The sequence below is a fragment of the Suncus etruscus genome, chromosome 11 (assembly GCF_024139225.1).
Source record: "Suncus etruscus isolate mSunEtr1 chromosome 11, mSunEtr1.pri.cur, whole genome shotgun sequence".
Classification (NCBI taxonomy): Eukaryota; Metazoa; Chordata; class Mammalia; order Eulipotyphla; family Soricidae; genus Suncus; species Suncus etruscus.
In genome coordinates, this window is record NC_064858.1 from 83,442,818 (window position 1) to 83,460,419 (window position 17,602).

General features: G+C 34.7%; 1 protein-coding gene across 1 annotated transcript in view; it reads right to left on the minus strand.

Moving 5' to 3' along the window:
• Positions 1 to 17,602, minus strand: part of DNAJC14 (DnaJ heat shock protein family (Hsp40) member C14) — a 1,080,043-nt gene that overhangs the window by 129,103 nt on the left and 933,338 nt on the right. The gene's annotated exons all lie outside the window — the stretch shown is intronic.

The following is a 17,602-nucleotide window of genomic DNA, read 5'->3' on the forward strand; positions in this document are numbered from 1 at the left end:
ACATTAGACTTATGTAACTCCTTAAACATTGAGGGAAAAGTACATTTCTCTAGTTCCATGCACATGCTTACTAGTTTAAGTTTTTTCTTTTAAACAAGTCACAGGTATCCTTATGGGGCATATGCTTTTCTTCTTTTTATTTCTCTTCCTCTCTCTCTCTCTCTCTCTCTCTCTCTCTCTCTCTCTCTCTCTCTCTCTCTCTCTCTCTCTGGCATCTCTCTTTCTCCTTTTCTACCTTTCCCTTATTTCCATTTAGGCACCATTGTTTGCAATACTTTAGGGGCATCATGGATATCACTACTTCTTTTCAGTTCTAATTTTTTTTTTTTTTTTGGTTTTTGGGCCACACTAGGTGGTGTGCTCAGGAGTTACTCACAGCTTTCTGCTCAGAAATAGCTCCTGGTAGGCACAAGGGACCATAAGGGCACCAGGATTCGTACTAACCACCTTAGATCCTGGATCAGCTGCTTGCAAGGCAAACAGCGCTGTGCTATCACCTCAGTTGTAAATTTTATCAGGAAAAAAATTGAACTATTATTGTCATATTGTTTCCTTCTCTGTCTGAACTTCACTTCTCCCAAATGTTCCTTTTGTCTTTGGGTTTATTCTCATACTATTGGGTTTTATATTATATCACAGATGAGTGATATCATTCTATATTTATTTCTCTGACTTATTACATTCAACATTATACTTTCCATATAAAATATATATCCATTTATAAGCACATTTCATTCTTTATTTTCTCTAGCAAGTGTGTAGTATTACTATTTATATAGATAGATACATATGTGTATCTATCTATATCACAATTTCTTTTTTGTATTTTTTTGTTTATTAAACCTTTGAAATTATTTCTAGCATGCCAAAAGAGCCATAAGACTGCTCGGATAAAACCTTGGTCATCAGCCATGTGCAAGTAAAATGCCCTACCCATTGTGCTATCACTCTGGCCCCATAGCATAGGTCTTTAACCATTAATCTATTGAGTCACTAGTTTCCACCTTATTTTATAATAGCGTAAGAATTATTTATGTAAACTAGAAATGTAAAAAATGTCAACAGCAAATTATTAAAGGTTAAGTAAATATAAAAGTTTGCCAAATCAAGAGAAGAGAAAATCAATTTTTGCATATATACTGGAAAATATCTTACACTGCAATTCTTCGAAATGCATAGTACACTGCAGAATAATGCTGATTAATAATATTCCATGCCAAAATCAAGAATATTCAGGATTACTCTCATAATAAGTTCCTTCATTATTTGCTCTTTTATTATTATTATCTTTTATTATCAACTCTTCTTTGTGAATTCGCCTGGTCTACAATGAGATGTGACACTAGGTGATTCTTTTCTAGTTTTTACATTTTACTCTGTTCTGTTAGTTATTAGCTAAAAAAGTGAGGGCTTGCATATTATAGAAAATTTTCTTCAATTGTTTTTACATTCTCAAGGTTTGAATTGGTCTCATTTCAATCTCTGATGGACAATGAGGGCCAACTTCTAAAAGATTTTCTGAATACACTTATACAATTTCATACACTTGGAAAGTGAGACACAACAGCTTTCCTAAATTTTTCAAACACTCACTATACTCACAGGTTACTTCCCTGCAAGTTCTATGACAAAAGAGGTCTGTTTTGGGGGGTATTTTTTATGAGGTTATTCTGTAATGGGTTACCTGATTCCAATGAGATGTGACTTCTGAGAGAAGGATCTCCTAGATTCTTGGCATTCAGAGGGTTTCACTCCTGTGTGAATTCTCTGATAAAAAGTGAGTGCTGAATTCTTGTAGCAATTCTTACTATACTCTTCACATGCATAGGGTTTCTCCCCAATGTGAATTTGCTATAAAGAATGAAGACATTTTTTGCAATAATTTTCAGAGACAAAAAGAGAGGAGGGCTGGAAGTTCCAGCTCACTACATGAAGTTTACCACAAAGAGTGAATGAGTGCAGTTAGAGAAATAACTACATTGAGACCCCATCATAACAATGTGAATGAATGAAGGAAGTAGAAAGCCTGTCTAGAGCACAGGTCGAGGTGGGGTGGGGAGGAGGGAGATTTGGGACTTTGTGATGGGAATGTTGCACTTGTGAAGGAGGGATTGTTCTTTACATGACTGAAACCCAACCACAATCATGTTTGTAATCAAGGTATTTAAATAAAGATATTTAAAAAAAAGAGTGAAGGCAGACTTTCAACTGAACAATTTCTGACATTCTTTGCATTCGAAAGGTTTTTTCTGGTGTATGGATCCTGTGACGCTCAGTTAGGGGCCAACTTCTATTGAAACTTTTCCAACGTTCTTTGCTTTCATAGAATGTCATTGTGCATTCTCTCATGTATTAAAAAGTCAAGACCTTTTTGAGAAGGCTCCCTGTACTGCTAACATTCATATGGCTTTTTCTGCTCTCTGGATTGTCTGATGTATAGTGGGGGATTACTTTCAGTAGGAAGTATTCTGACAGTCTTTAAATTAATATGTTTTCTCTTATGTGTAAATTCACTGATGTAGAGTGAGGTAAAATTTCTGAGAAAAGTTTTTCTACATTCTTTACATTCATAAGGTTTCTCTCTCCCATGTGAGTTTTCAAGGATATGTATCTTCTGGCAGAAATCTTTCTGACACTATATTCATAAGGTTTCTTTCCAGAACTTAAGTGAACTTAGGTGTTTACTGAGGTTTTTTGAACACTACATATTGGTAAGTTTTATCTCCAGTGTAAATTCACTGATGGAGAGTAAGGACTGGTTTTCTATAGAAATTTTTCTGACATTCTTTGCATTCATAAATTTTCTCTTCCTATGAGTCCTCTGATGTATAAGTCAAGAGAAAGCTTTTCTGCAATCTTTACATGCATAGGGTTTTTCTCCTGTGTGGTGGGACTTTAGGATGAAATATTCTCTGCATAATATACATTCACAAATATAGCCTCCAAATATGTTTCATGTCTTTTTAAGGTAGTATATTCACATTTCTGATAAAGAATTAATATGTTCAGAACATCTGAGGGAGTTCACATCAGACTCAACAGGAAGGAACTTGTTCTTATATACAAATATTACACTTTTGTTTCATTTGTGAATATTTTTGTTATTTATAACAGAAATATAATAATATATGAATGGAGTGTAAATTTAATGATATTTCCTAAGTGAGGACCCTAGCAGGTTGTTTTACTGTTGGTGATTAAAACTTGTAAAACATATCCACTCTGACATTTTATATTGTTCTTAATCCAGTCATCCATATGAGAGCCTCTGGTATGGGTGTTCTTTGACCATTCAGGGTTTGGCCCCTTGCTCCAACTTGATGATTCCTCAGGTTACTGACAGTCCCAATACTCCAGGTGTTCTAAGTTTCCAGCGTCACTCCTCTGTAGAGCTTCCTCTGCATCAAGGTGCTGCCAATTTCACAGCTAAAGTTCATAACCATATTCTCAAAATGCGCCTTCCCTGAGGATTTTTGCATTGTCTTTGCTTAGCCTTAGAGAAACAAAGGAAATTGAAAATCAGAAAGGTAGAGAAGATGAATGAAGAATTCGGAAAGAACTGATCTTAAGTGCTCCTGAATCTTGGGTTCTCCTATCCAGGACTCTACGAATTAGCTCTTGCTGCCCATCTCAGGGCTCTTGGAAATCAAATGAAAGTTACACCACAAGCTTGTCTTGAATACCAGAGGGGAGTGGGAGAGGAAGGAAATGGGACATTGGTGACGGGAAGGTTGCACTGGTGAAAGGGAATGTTCAATTTATGTCTGAAACCCAACTACAATCATGTTTGTAATCACGGTGTTCTAATAAAAAAATTTAAAAAAAAATGAAAGTTACACCATAACCTAATCTTTGGTAGCTTCTGGAGGCACTGGCATCTCCAAATCTTCCCAGTAACTGCCTGGTTGTGTCCAGTAGAATATCCTCCTCACTATTTCTCCTGCCTCTGCCCTTCAGTGCTTAGCAAGAAAACTCAGGACCCATGATTGGCCTTTGGTAGAGAGCATGAGTCATGCTGTGCCTCCCCTTTATGCTCCATAAAAGCTGTTTCAAATAACCAAGTTCCTTAAAAAGGTACTCCTGGGTGCTCAACATCAGAGCATGCTGTGATGTTATTCTTTTCTTCCTTGATGTAACATCGCTACAAAATTTGTGATGCTGTGAATGTCAATTTCCATACAGGGGTAATTCCAGGCAGAGCCAGTCCAGGAAACTCCATCAGCAACCCACTTATCCCTCTTCACATCAGCTCTTGAGTCCCACATGTGATTTTTCAACTGCCACTTCTCAGTGTCTGGAATGTTAGAAACTTCATGTCCTCACTTATATCCTCACGTCCTCACATCCTCTCACTCGCCTTCACAAAACCTAGAAACAGCACCCTCATGAGATGCAGGGCACATAGTTGTTTCCACCTTACAGTAAAAAATCCATTTTTTTCTAAAAACTTTGTGTAGGTATTTTAGGATACAGATGCAGTAACATATTTGCTGCAAACAGAGAAATTGACTTCTTACTTTTCTCTCTTGGATTCCCTTGATATATTTTTCTTTTTTTTTGGGGGGGGGGCCACACCTGGCGGTGCTCAGGGGTTACTCCTGGCTGTCTGCTCAGAAGTAGCTCCTGGCAGGCACGGGGGACCATATGGGACACCGGGATTCGAACCAACCACCTTTGGTCCTGGATTGGCTGCTTGCAAGGCAAACGCCACTGTGCTATCTCTCCGGGCCCCGATATATTTTTCTTACTGAAAAATATGGTAAGTATTTCTGGCACTCTATACAAATGACAAGGATGAAAATATAATAAATTTTCCTGTGCCTGATATTAGAGGGAAGGCTTTTAGTATAAATGTTTGTTGTGGATTTATAAAATGTGGCTTGATCTATATTGTGTAAATTCCTTAAATTCCTACTCTGAGATATTTTATCATGAACAGGTGCTAAAAGTGAAATACTTTCTCCAAAATATCGATATGATCTTATTTATTTTCTTTCCTTCTTTTTTTTTGGGGGGGGCACACCCGGTGATGCTCAGGGGTTACTCTTAGCTATGAGGTCAGAAATGGCTCCTTGCTTGGGGGAACCATATGGGACACTGAAGGATCAAACCATGGTCCGTCATAGGTCAGCTGTGTACAAGGCAAATGCTCTACCACTGTGTCACCACTCCAGCCCCTGATCTTATTTCTTTTAATGGTATGGTATAGTATGTAAATTATTTTGAATATGTTAAACCATTCCTGAACAATGAGGATGAATTGCAGTTGGTCATAATGTCTGATCTTTTAATTTAATTATTGAATTCTGTTTGCTAGTATTTTGTCAAGAATATTTGCATATGTGTTCAGTATCTCTGTCTTTTTTATATCAGGGTACTGTTACTTTCAGAGAAACTATTTGAAAAATGTTTCTATTTATTTAATTTCCTGAAATTCCGTATAAAGAATATTAATAGATTTTCTTTAAAAATATGAAAGAATATAATAGTGAATGCATTTGGTTCAGGCCCTTTGTTATGGTGGAGATTTTAGTACCTATTTTAATTTTCTTAATATTTATAAATCTGTTCAAGTATTCCAAATTATCTTACAATTGTTGGAGATAATATATGTCCAAAATTTTTCTAATTTCTCTCAATTATATAATTTCAGGACATAAAGTTTACCAAATTTATCTCACATGAGCCTTGAATATCTGTAGTGTATGCTGTGATATCTTGCCTTTCATTTATGATTCAGTTTATAAGGGTCATCTTTGCCTCTGTCTTTCTCTCTTTGTGATATTTGCTAATAGTTTATCAATCGTGTTTATTTTTTCAAGGAAACGACCCTTTATTTTACTAATCCTTTGGAATGTTTATTAATTACTTCTGCACTATACTTTCTTATTTTATATTTTCTTCATGCTGTGTGATTCAATTATTGGTAAATTTCTAGTTTCTTAAGTTGTTCAATCTATTTACATATGTGCATTTGTCGAACCATTCTTTCTAATGGCTCTTTTCATAGTTGTGAACTTTCCTTTTTGTGTCCCACAAATTTTGGTGGGACACTCCATTATTTTTTTTTTTGGAAACTTTTGATTTCTTCTCTGATACATTCGTTTTTCAGTAATGAGCTACATAATTTCTAGGTTTTTACATTGTTTTCTCCATTTTGTCTTTGTTTAACTATTTTTTGTACAATATGGTCTGAGAAGGTAGTTGGTACAAATTCTAAGTTCTTGACTTTGTGGAAATATAACTTGTACCCCATAATATGCTCTAATCTAGATATATCCTATGCGCACTAGAGAATTAAGTGTAATTTGGGAGATACAAAGCCCTATATTTTACATATATGTAGTAAGCTCCTCTTTTCTATTTCTTTCTTCAAAGCAAGAATTTCTTTACTTTTATTTTAGTTGATATACCAAGACGTGGCAGAACTGTGTTGAAGTCTACTGCTATTGTGTATTGCTGTCTCTGTATCATTTAGGTCCATATATGTTTAGGAGTATGAGTTCATTATGAAATACATGTTTCTAAATTGCTAAAAAATGACTTTTCTTTTCTATTGTAAGTAACTTACTAGAAATATATTCTTCCATTTAAAGTGGTAAAGAACCTAAAGAATTATTCTTTTTTTTTATAATAGCTTATTTTTATTGAGGATCAGAATATACTGTTAACATTATTTCTGCACACATCTTTCCAACAATACCCCCCATGGCCTGAGCACTTCTTACCTTCACAGTAGCCCAAGGGCCCCTTTCATAATAGCTCAATCCAGGGCCTATTTTAGTGACATAGGATTGAAACATAAACCAATTAGATTTGTACAAGTACAACAATTTTAACCAATGGGAGCATAAACACATTTTGATGGCGGGAAGAATAAAGAGGAACCTGGCAGGATGGGGGGAGGGGAAGCAAATTCTTAAACAAATAGCTAATTGATATTTACGCAAATACAATTATTTGTTTAGCCTATTTTCCATTTAGATCTATCTTTTGTGCAAGCAATAAGGATCATAATTTAAACTTTACAAAAACATATCTATAACTACATGCTTGAGAGCAGTTACAAAAACAGGTTCCATGGAAAGGTTAAGGCATCTAGTTAAGCCAGATTCTTTGTGCTGAGCTAAATTTATTTGCAGAGTTTTCTGTTGGTTCGGGGCTATGCAAACTTTTGTGGCTTGAATCAGACAGGCGGTGGAAAATTCATTCAGAGTTCCTTTGATATGTGGGGTGCTCGATCTCCCACATCTCCCCCTGTTTAGTATACAATATGGAAGGGACAGACGTGCCTCGGTGGACTGGCCACACTGGGTGAAGAGGTGTGGGGCTTCCAGTCACCGCATCTTCTACCCCTGATTCAGTCGTTTCCAAAGCTTGGCAAGGCACAGATTGAGGTCTATGCGCCAGCTCCTCGATAACTTCAAACTTAAGTGGCGGAGAGTTGGCAGGAGGGGAGATGTCAGGTGTCAGCTGGTCTTCTGAGGTGCATAGTTGTTGGTATAGAACCTTTGAGTCCTTTCTGGTTGCTTCATCCACTTGATTCTTTACGAAGGTGGTGAGTTTGCGAAAAGCCCAAGGACCAAAGGAAACTAGCAACATAAAGCCAATGAAGGGCCCCAAAAAGGCTGGGAGCACTGTTGTTATCCATGGAGTGGTAGAAAACCAATTTTTGTACCAGCTCTCACTCTGCTCTATATCTTTTTGTCTATTTACTAAATTATCCTCTATGTGTTGAATGCTATCTCTAGCTAAGCCGAATTTATTTTAAAAAGCAACATTTTACTCTAAGGATGACACAAATTCCCCCCTCCCTCAAAAAAAATGTTAAATTTTGAACCACGGCGGTTATTCTGCACTCTTTGCTAGGAAATCAACAGTAGTGTAAACTTCTTTAAGTTTGTAAACATTTTTAGCAACAGTTATAAGGCATTAGCAGATTCTAGAATATGAACCAATGAATAAATATTTGTGCTTACACCAATAACACCTAGGCCTTTTAATAAGGCTAGGGTGATGGCAGTGTTTGATTTTTGTACTGCAGCGGGGAGAGACACAAGATTATATTTAAGAGGTAATAAGGCAATTTTTGATCTAACAGTCAATTTAGGCATTAAAACAACCAAAACACAGTGGTACTAGGACTAAAGAAACAAATGTAAAACAATGGGGGAGATAAACTAGTGAAACAGGCAAAAAAAACATTAAGTTGGGGGCAATCATGAACTGAAAGGAGAAATCAACGACAAGAATTTGATTACAATTTTTTCAGATTATTAAAATTTGCGGCAGGGAGGTCTTGGAAGAGTTCTTGCATTGGGGATACTTTTGGAGCTAGGCCCAGTTTCAAGGAACAGTCCGCGTTAGGGAGAGTTAGTAGGGAGGGCCTCGCAGCATGAGTCCACAGGGGAGTTGGCTGTCTTTTCTTTCAGGAGACGAGGTGTGGGTTTATCTGGGTGTCCCCTCGCCTGGGTGCAGGGTACTGGTTCGTTGAGTAGGAGGTCGATCTTGATGGCTAATAGAATAAGGACTGAGGGTGAAAAATTTTAATATGGTGGAAGATCTGGATGGGATTGAGGGGTAATTATTCTTATCATTTTAAACTAGTAAGAAGCAGTAGTTGATTGAAGTATATCTACCTTTAGCCGGCCAACAAATAATAAATTTTTTATGCAACAATATTTAACTGATTTACTTGGGTGAATGTTTAAAGTCAAAAGTAGACTTTATGTAGAGACTAGTAAAATTTCACAAGGGTCTTTTATTTGCTTTCAGTGTTCATTCCTTTTTGCAGTGCTCATTGCAGTGAGTCCTTCCTTGTATAAATAAACATTCAATTAAACATCACATATTAAATATCACATGAATAGTCAAATTTAGGGTACAATACTGGTAAATTTAAACTTGGCAAGGCAAAAACACTGGTAAATTCTAATATTTTGAGACTAGTTGTGTATATCTATTCTACTGACATTGAGACCCCAATTATTGCTCAAGATTGCTAGTTAAAAAAGAGTCACTGTTAGGAAACCAAAGCTGGATAATCACATATATCAATGGTGTGTTCAAAAGGATAAAGGAAATAAATAATATAGTAAGTATGCTACCATAAATTTAACAAAATATTATTGATGTTAAAGATAACATGTGATGACAAAGCTCCAGTAGGCCTCCAGCATTTACTATCTCAAAGCCACAGTAACTGACTGGATTTGGGAAATATTAGTCTTTAAAGTTGTTCATGCATATGACTATTGAGAAATAAAAAATTATCAGACTTAGGTGCCAAATCCAAAGCCAACAACAACAGGATCGATAACCAATCTACAACAAGCTACACACAGAGGGGACCTCTTATACTAGTAGCCCTGGGAGCAAATGAGGAGGGTATGGGATGCATGCTGGGAATAGGGGAAGAGGGAGGACAACAGTGTTCGTGGTAATGCCCCTGATTCAATGTTACTATATACCTAATATTTTACAGTGAATGATTTGTAATCCACTTTGGTCAAAATAAAAATTATTATAAAAAATTGTTCATGCCAGCTGCTACATAAATCTCTACTGTTGCCTTCACTTAAAAACCACTAATCTTTAAAATAATGAAGACTAAGAGGAATTTAGCCATCTATTGTATAGAAATTAAAGTTCAGAAAGTCAGAACAAAGTGGTGGTGCAGAGTAGGGTGTTTGCCTTGCATGCAGTTGACCTAGGACAGACCACAGTTTGAGTCCACCAGCATCCCATTTGGTCCCAAGCCAGAAGCAATTTCTGAGTGCATAGCCAGGAGCAAACTCTGAGCATAACCAGATGTGGCCCAAAATAATATAGTTCAGAAAGTCTTCAAATGACCAAGAATATTTTAACTCCATCTAGTTAAAAATTTTTATTGATATTAAATAAAAATCAGTTTAATAAGCTGTCAATAATTTTTAAAAGTATGAATCCATTGAAATACATATTAAAATGATATAAAAACACAGTAGCTAAATACCATCAAAGTTGGATTTGACAGAAAAGAGAAAAATACAATTCAAATCAATGTCCTTAAGAATAAATGAAAATGAGGAGAAAGAAAAAAATCATTTAAAAATAAACTTAGAAAAATAAGATTTTAGGAGGAATAAGCAATAAGAGGAATAATATTTTTTCAGTATAATTACAGAAGGAAAGAAGGATATATAATGATGAATGAAATACTGATAATTTCCACAATCTAAGGGGAAATATATACACTGATCCAGGGATCTAACAGAGTAAAATGAGTTAGAAAAATAGATGAAGGCTGGATTGGTGGCACAAGGGGTAAGGCGTCTATCTTGCCTGCGCTAGCCTAGGACAGAGCATGGTTCAATCCCCCAGAGTCCCATATGGTCCCCCAAGCCAGGAGTGATTTCTGAGCTCATAGAAAAGAATAACCCTGAATATCACCGGGTGTGGCCGAAAAGTAAAAAGAAAAGAAAGGGAAGGGAAGGGAAGGGAAGGGAAGGGAAAGGAAGGGAAGGGAAGAAAGAAAGAAGGGAAGGGAAGGGAGGGAAGAAAGAAAGAAGGGAAGAAAGAAAGAAAGAAAGAAAGAAAGAAAGAAAGAAAGAAAGAAGGAAGGAAGGAAGGAAGGAAGGAAGGAAGGAAGGAAGGAAGGAAGGAAGGAAGGAAGGAAGGAAGGAAGGAAGGAAGGAAGGAAGGAAGGAAGGAAGGAAGGAAGGAAGGAAGGAAGGAAGGAAGAAAGAAAGAAAGAAAGAAGAAAGAAGAAAGAAAGAAAGAAAGAAAGAAAGAAAGAAAGAAAGAAAGAAAGAAAGAAAGAAAGAAGGAAGGAAGGAAGGAAGGAAGGAAGGAAGGAAGGAAGGAAGGAAGGAAGGAAGGAAGGAAGGAAGGAAGGAAGGAAGGAAGGAAGAAAGAAAGAAAGAAAGAAAGAAAGAAAGAAAGAAAGAAAGAAAGAAAGAAAGAAAGAAAGAAGAAAGAAAGAAGAAAGGAAAGAAAGGAAAGAAAGAAGGAAGGAAGGAAGGAAGGAAGGAAGGAAGGAAGGAAGGAAGGAAGGAAGAAAGAAAGAAAAAAAGAAAGAAAGAAAGAAAGAAAGAAAGAAAGAAAGAAAGAAAGAAAGAAAGAAAGAAAGAAAGAAAGAAAGAAAGAAAGAAAGAAAGAAAGAAAGAAAGAAAGAAAGAAAGAAAGAAAGAAAGAAAAAGAAGAAAGAGGAAGGAAGGAAGGAAGGAAGGAAGGAAGGAAGGAAGGAAGGAAGGAAGGAAGGAAGGAAGGAAGGAAGGAAGGAAGGAAGGAAGGAAGGAAGGAAGAGAAGAAAATAGGTGCTAAAAATAAAAGTTAAGAGTGTGGTGTGGGGCATAGGTAGGAAGTCTAGAGGTGATATAAAAGTCGGTGACAGAAAAATAGTTGCACCTTGATGATAGAGTTTCTGTAATATGTGCACTATTAGCATAATACTATTAAACTTCTGTATTCTTAATAATAAAAATAAAATTTAAATAATTCATTTCTTTGTTTTATAAAATAATTAATATTTCAGACCTACTCTATTTCTGATACTAATGTTTGTTTTTATGTGTGTCTCTGAGGATAATATCCCAAGTGCTATGTCTTCTCCTCTTTGTCCCCAAAGACTAGAATACATTATATTCGATTGGGAATTGCACAGACAGGAAAACCAAGAAAATTTTAGTTTCTTATATTTCACTGTAAATTGGGTCAATTTTAAAACATAAATTTCTGTGCTTACAATAGTACTCTCTTTTAGAAAGTTCATAATATCAACTCTTCCAAACTGGAAAGAGAAATAATAACTGAGTTCTGTACAGCATTTTCTCCTTGTAGTTTTAGAACAAGGAATAGATTTCCTGGGCTCAAAAAAATCAGAATTTATGTTAAAAAAATCTTTGTGAGTGGTGAAATAATTGGCAATACTGATATTAATAAATTATGATTATAATAATAAATTATCAAAACCCTTGAATGTATTCATTTTTGTTTCAAGAAATTCCTAAATAATTTTTATCACATTTTGCTACTTGGGTTCAATGAATATCTAAAGTAACAAGACTACCAGACATGTAAGTACTTTTGTTGTGTGTGGTTTTTTTTTGTTTTTTTAAGCTAAATTAATGTGTTGTCCTGAGGAGACTGATCATAACAAAATAATTTAGAAATAATATTAATAGTTATTAAATCTTTTGTCCATATATAAAGCAATAGGAGGCATATAATGAAGTAAAACTTGGGTTGAAGGAATACTACACTAGAACTGCACTAGAAGTGCAATTACCAACCTGTGTTTGTTACCAGGAACCAAATATATCTTCCTGAGCACTGCCTAGTTTTCCAATACACTCAATAAAATATGCAATAAAAATTCAATAAAATAGTGAAAATTGGTGCAGAGGATATTACCTGACAAAATCTTAAATCTAAATTTAATAAAAGATGTGTTTAAAATGCATTTTACATTGACTCAATTTCTGATAATTTAGTTGATTCTTCTACCTTCTAATCGTTGTTGACATTCTAGTCTAAACTTTATTTTAAATATTTGTCTTAAGATCGGAGCCAATAACTTGAGATTGTTCCTTTAGATTCAAAATTTATATGTCTGAATTAAACAGTGATAACTTAAGAACATATCTAATTTTCAGTGTATTGAAGCTGAATTAAGTACCTTAGAAGAAATCTATACTTATGGATATTTAAAGGTTGTACTTTTATACAAATATAATTCATTCATTGCAGTAATTTGAAGTGCTATCTTGTTATCACTGTTGATTAAATATATTCTGGATAGAGTCTCCATTTAAACAAACTGTGTCTTGTTATTTCTTTACTTGACTTTTTATAAACTCAATGCAATGGCATTCAAAGAAATTATCTGCTTTGTTTACATAAACTATTCACTTATAATTCAGCAATTTAGTCACTGTCAACATATTTAGATAAGGATTCAAGATAGTAAATATTTGAATAGCTGTTATATAAATCAAAAGAAAAACATTTAGTGTTTCTATTGGGTTAAGGAAAAATCCACAAATGCTGGCTATTCACAATAATGTTATTATGCATAACTGATTTTGCTGACTTGTAAGGTCTCTTACAGAAGAGAATACACAGGAGGATAGTGGGATTAATAGTGAGTTAGCCAGAACCTAAAGGTTTAAGTTTAAGGTTTGAGACATTTCAGTGATGTAGACAACTATATACATCAAAACCAGACGAGTCAACACAAGTGTGGGTATGTGATATGAATTCATTTACAAATAAATGATTTTGAATAAAATCATTTTCTGGGGAAACAGGGTAGGGGGAGAGAGGGTGCTATGGATTATTGGTAGAGTATATTGACATTCTTAGTAGAATTGGTGTGGTTCATTGCAAGTCTGAAATTTCTATTGACAGTTTTATAAATAATAGTAATTAAAAATATAAAGATAAAAATACAAACATTTAAGACTTTCTAACTGAAAATAAATTAATGATGATTTCACAAAGAATTGATTTTATTGAGATGACTTTGCTATCCTCTCGGTGCTGTATAATCTTTTGTTTTAAAAGTACCAAAGATTATAGGCAAGCATCACAGAATAAAAGAAAATCACATATTTTAACTTAGAGTGAAACAGAGAATATAAATTAGCTGTAACCTAAATTTCAGGCTAGTAGTCTTTTTTGGGGGGTGGGCATACCCGGTGACACTAGGGGTTACTTCTAGCTATGCACTCAGATATCTCTGGCTTGGGGGACCATATGGGACGCCAGGGGATCTTGGTTGGCCCATACTACCCTTGTAAGATGAACAACTTTGTGCATGGGCCAGTGTAGTTATAATCTTTCATGGTTCTGTTTATATCTCATTCAAGAAAAAGTGAGTTTATGTAGCTGGCCCTGTTTGAACATAGTGACTGCATTTGTGGCATTTGTGGGCATAGTTACTTCTTTCAAGTTTTTCTGGCAGAAGGAAAATACAGGGGATGCTCACTTTGTCTCAAAAAAAAAAAAAAAAAAACTCCCTGGTAATATCAGCCCTACAAATAACATGCCTGAAATGTGGTCAGATCAGCATCCGATATGTAACTGTAGAGGGTCAGTGATGAAGCAGGCTATAGGGGAAATAGAGATTCTGGCAGCAAGCATGACTTTTTCAGGGTGGGGGTTTGGCCCATCCTTCCCTCATGAAATGGCCAGCCGATGTCATCATAATCTTTCCCTGCTCAGTATACATTTTGTCCAAGAAAAGAGTGGGTTTATGGAGCAGGCCTGGTTTGAAGTTGGAGACTCTGATTCTTTTAAAGAATTAACAAAATTGGTCAAACACTAGCAAAGTAAATCTGGGAAAATAATGAAGACTGATTATTGATATACATTAAGGAAAGAAGAAAACCAGAAGAAATTCTATAGAATATTTAAATGGTGAATAGTAACAACTATTTATATAATTATATATTACATCTTTATATACTTATAAATTACATCTTGATATAATTACATTGCCATAAAACTCAACATTTTATAGAGAAAACTTTAGTTTACAAGTGAATGTTTATGTTTTAAGGATATTATGCTACCATACCACACTTACCATAAGTGCCAGTCTCACTCCACCACTGAAGAAAAAATACTTCATATCATAAATTGATTTTGTCCTCATAGCCTAAACATTTAATAATGCATATTATTGATATTAAGGATGACATTGGTCATTACCTATTCCTTTGTTTTCTTTCCTTGCATACCACATATAAATTGGCTCACTTGTTATTTTTATATTTTCTTCTATTGTTTAGCTTAGCATGATGTTCTACAATTCCATGCACAGTGTAGCAGAAAATAAGATGTGATATTTTCCACATAATTGATTAGTTATCCATTTCATAGTACATTCCATTCCATATTTTAATATTGTTATCACAAACATAGATGTATGTATATCTTTTCAAGAGTCTTTTTGGGGGCTGGAGCTGTGGCACAAGCCGTAAGGCATTTGCCTTGCATGCACTAATCTAGGATGGACCAAGGTTCAATCCCTCAGCATCCCATATGATTCTCCAAGCCAGGAGCAATTTCTGAGTGCATAGTCAGGAGCAACCCCTGAGCATCACCAGGTGTAGCCCCCCAAAAAAAACAAAACAAGAGAGTCTTTTTGTGTTGATAACATAGATACTTAGGAATTGTATTCTAGGTAAGATCTCAGATCAGGGATATAAAAATAGTATAATAGGAGGGAACTTGCCTTGTACTCAGCAGACCTTGTTTCTATCCTTGGTACCTCAGATGATTCCCTGAGTACCAACAAGAGTGATACCTGAGTGCAGAGCCCAGAGCATCTCTAGGTGTTGCCCCAGACAGTAACAATTACAACCAAAATATGATTCAACTAATGTTTGAAAAATAACTATATCTTCCTACCAACTGTAAATGAGATACTCTTTTATTCACAAGGATGCCTGCAACTTAACTTAGTGTGTGTTTGTATGTATACATAGAGAAAGAGAGAAGCTATTTGCATTTTGTGAGTGAGATATCAAATTATTTGTAGTTCTCTGGTAATCCAAATTAATGAACATTTTTGCATGTATCTTCATTGATCTCTTAGCATTAACTGGAGAAGTGTGTCTTCATTGCTAATCCTCACTGTATTTGTTTTACTATTGATTTTTCTGAGTGCTTTAAATATGTAGGATATTGAACCTTGTTATGTGAATGGGAAGAAAATATTTTCTACCATTCAGTGAGATAAATTTTGTTTTAATTGTAGTTACTTTCATAATGTAGTTTTTCATCTTGATGTAATCCCATTAATATATTCTGTTGTTTTCCTGTAAAGAATTTGAACTGAAAACATCATTGAAGACATTATTATGTAATTTCCTCTGTTTATTTCACTATATATTAATGATTCTAATGTAATATCGGTCTCTTTTTCAATGAAATCATTGGAAATGTTATGACATAGTATTGTAATTTAATAGTTTTAATTGACTATGAAGTTTCACCAAACAATTTTTTAAATGCTGTTTCTTCCAAACCTCATGATCTTAGTTACTTTGTCATAAAATTAACTGTCATAAGAATTTATTTATGAACACTTAATTCTTTATTATTTGAATCATTTATTTAAAAATATATCTCATTGTTGACATAACTAAACATAATACATTTATTTTGAGATGACAAAAACAAAGTTATTAAGAAATAGAAAGAGTATAGATAATTAAAAAATGGGAGAAGGGGAGCGAATTCATTAGCAGTTATATTTGTGAAAATTATTGTATCAGCTATAAAGTCATTAATGCAATAGCCAAAGATTTAATATGCTTCCATTTATTTCTCCAGAGATGGAAAATACATTAAGAAAAATGTGTGTGTGGCAATTGTTTGCATCGGCACAGCAAAATATGGAAAAAATTGGAAACAAATACCTTTGGTCTAAAAAACAGGGAGATCTTACCCCGGAAGCACTTTGGCATAAGACCAACTCAAGGCTCCAGGCATACACAGTAGTCCAACCCCCTATCATTCTCGGTGGTCAGCTCTTCAGTCTCATAGTTGTTGCTGTCAGGTTTCTCTTGTTATAGATTCTGGTTTCTGCACAGGTCCTGTGTCGAAGTCCGGGTGATGTGTGTGTCTTCTGGTTCCATTTTCCCATCAGTTAACATTGCAGATAATCATGTCCTAAAAGCAAACTATTGCTGTTGCCTGGTTGGCAGGGTGATATAAGAACTGTTTTTGGAGTAAGTCAGTGCCGTGGAAGTAGTAGGGCCTTGCTTGGTAGAATTTATGTTCCTGGTGCTGGTGTGGGAAATCTTGTTTGTTTTCATAGGTGATATCCTTTGTTCAGGGGGTGAAGTCAGTGTTGAATCAACTGGAGTGAACCCTTAATTGTACTGGTTTAGTTATCATAAATATACTGAGGTAAATATTACAGTTTCTCCAATACCATACTGTTCTACTTATATATCATTGAAAGTGAGCTGAGATTATTTGATGCTGCCTATTTTCTTTTTCTCAAAATTTACTTGAAAATACTGTAAAGTTTGTGATTCATATAAATACTTTTTATATAATTTCTTTATTTAAACATCTTGATTACAAATATGATTGTGATTAGGTTTAAGTCATATAAAGAACACCCCCCTTCACCAGTGAAACATTTCCACCACCAATGTCCCAAGTCTCCATCCATCCCACCCCACCCCACCATACACTTTTAAGACATTCATAACACATAGAAATTATAAGTAGAATTAATCTGTAATATTTATTATATTTTAAAATCCTAAGCTCACAAATAAATTTTAAATTATGTCTATAATTTTGTGTACAGAAATTTAAATGCTATTTGATTAAAATTACATTAAAAAAGAATGCTAGAAAAGTGTTTGAAGATAGTAAGCTAAATTAAAATCTATATAGATTAAATTTTAGTGTATTATAGCTTTGGAATACTGTAAATTTCATGATATATTTTATATAACTCTTCGAATTAAATGATTTGTCTACTGAATACTGAAATTTAGAATTATAAACAATCACCAAAAGCATAGTATTATAATATGTCTATATAATTTATTAATCCATTCACAAATTATTGGGTACATGAATTATTTCCAAA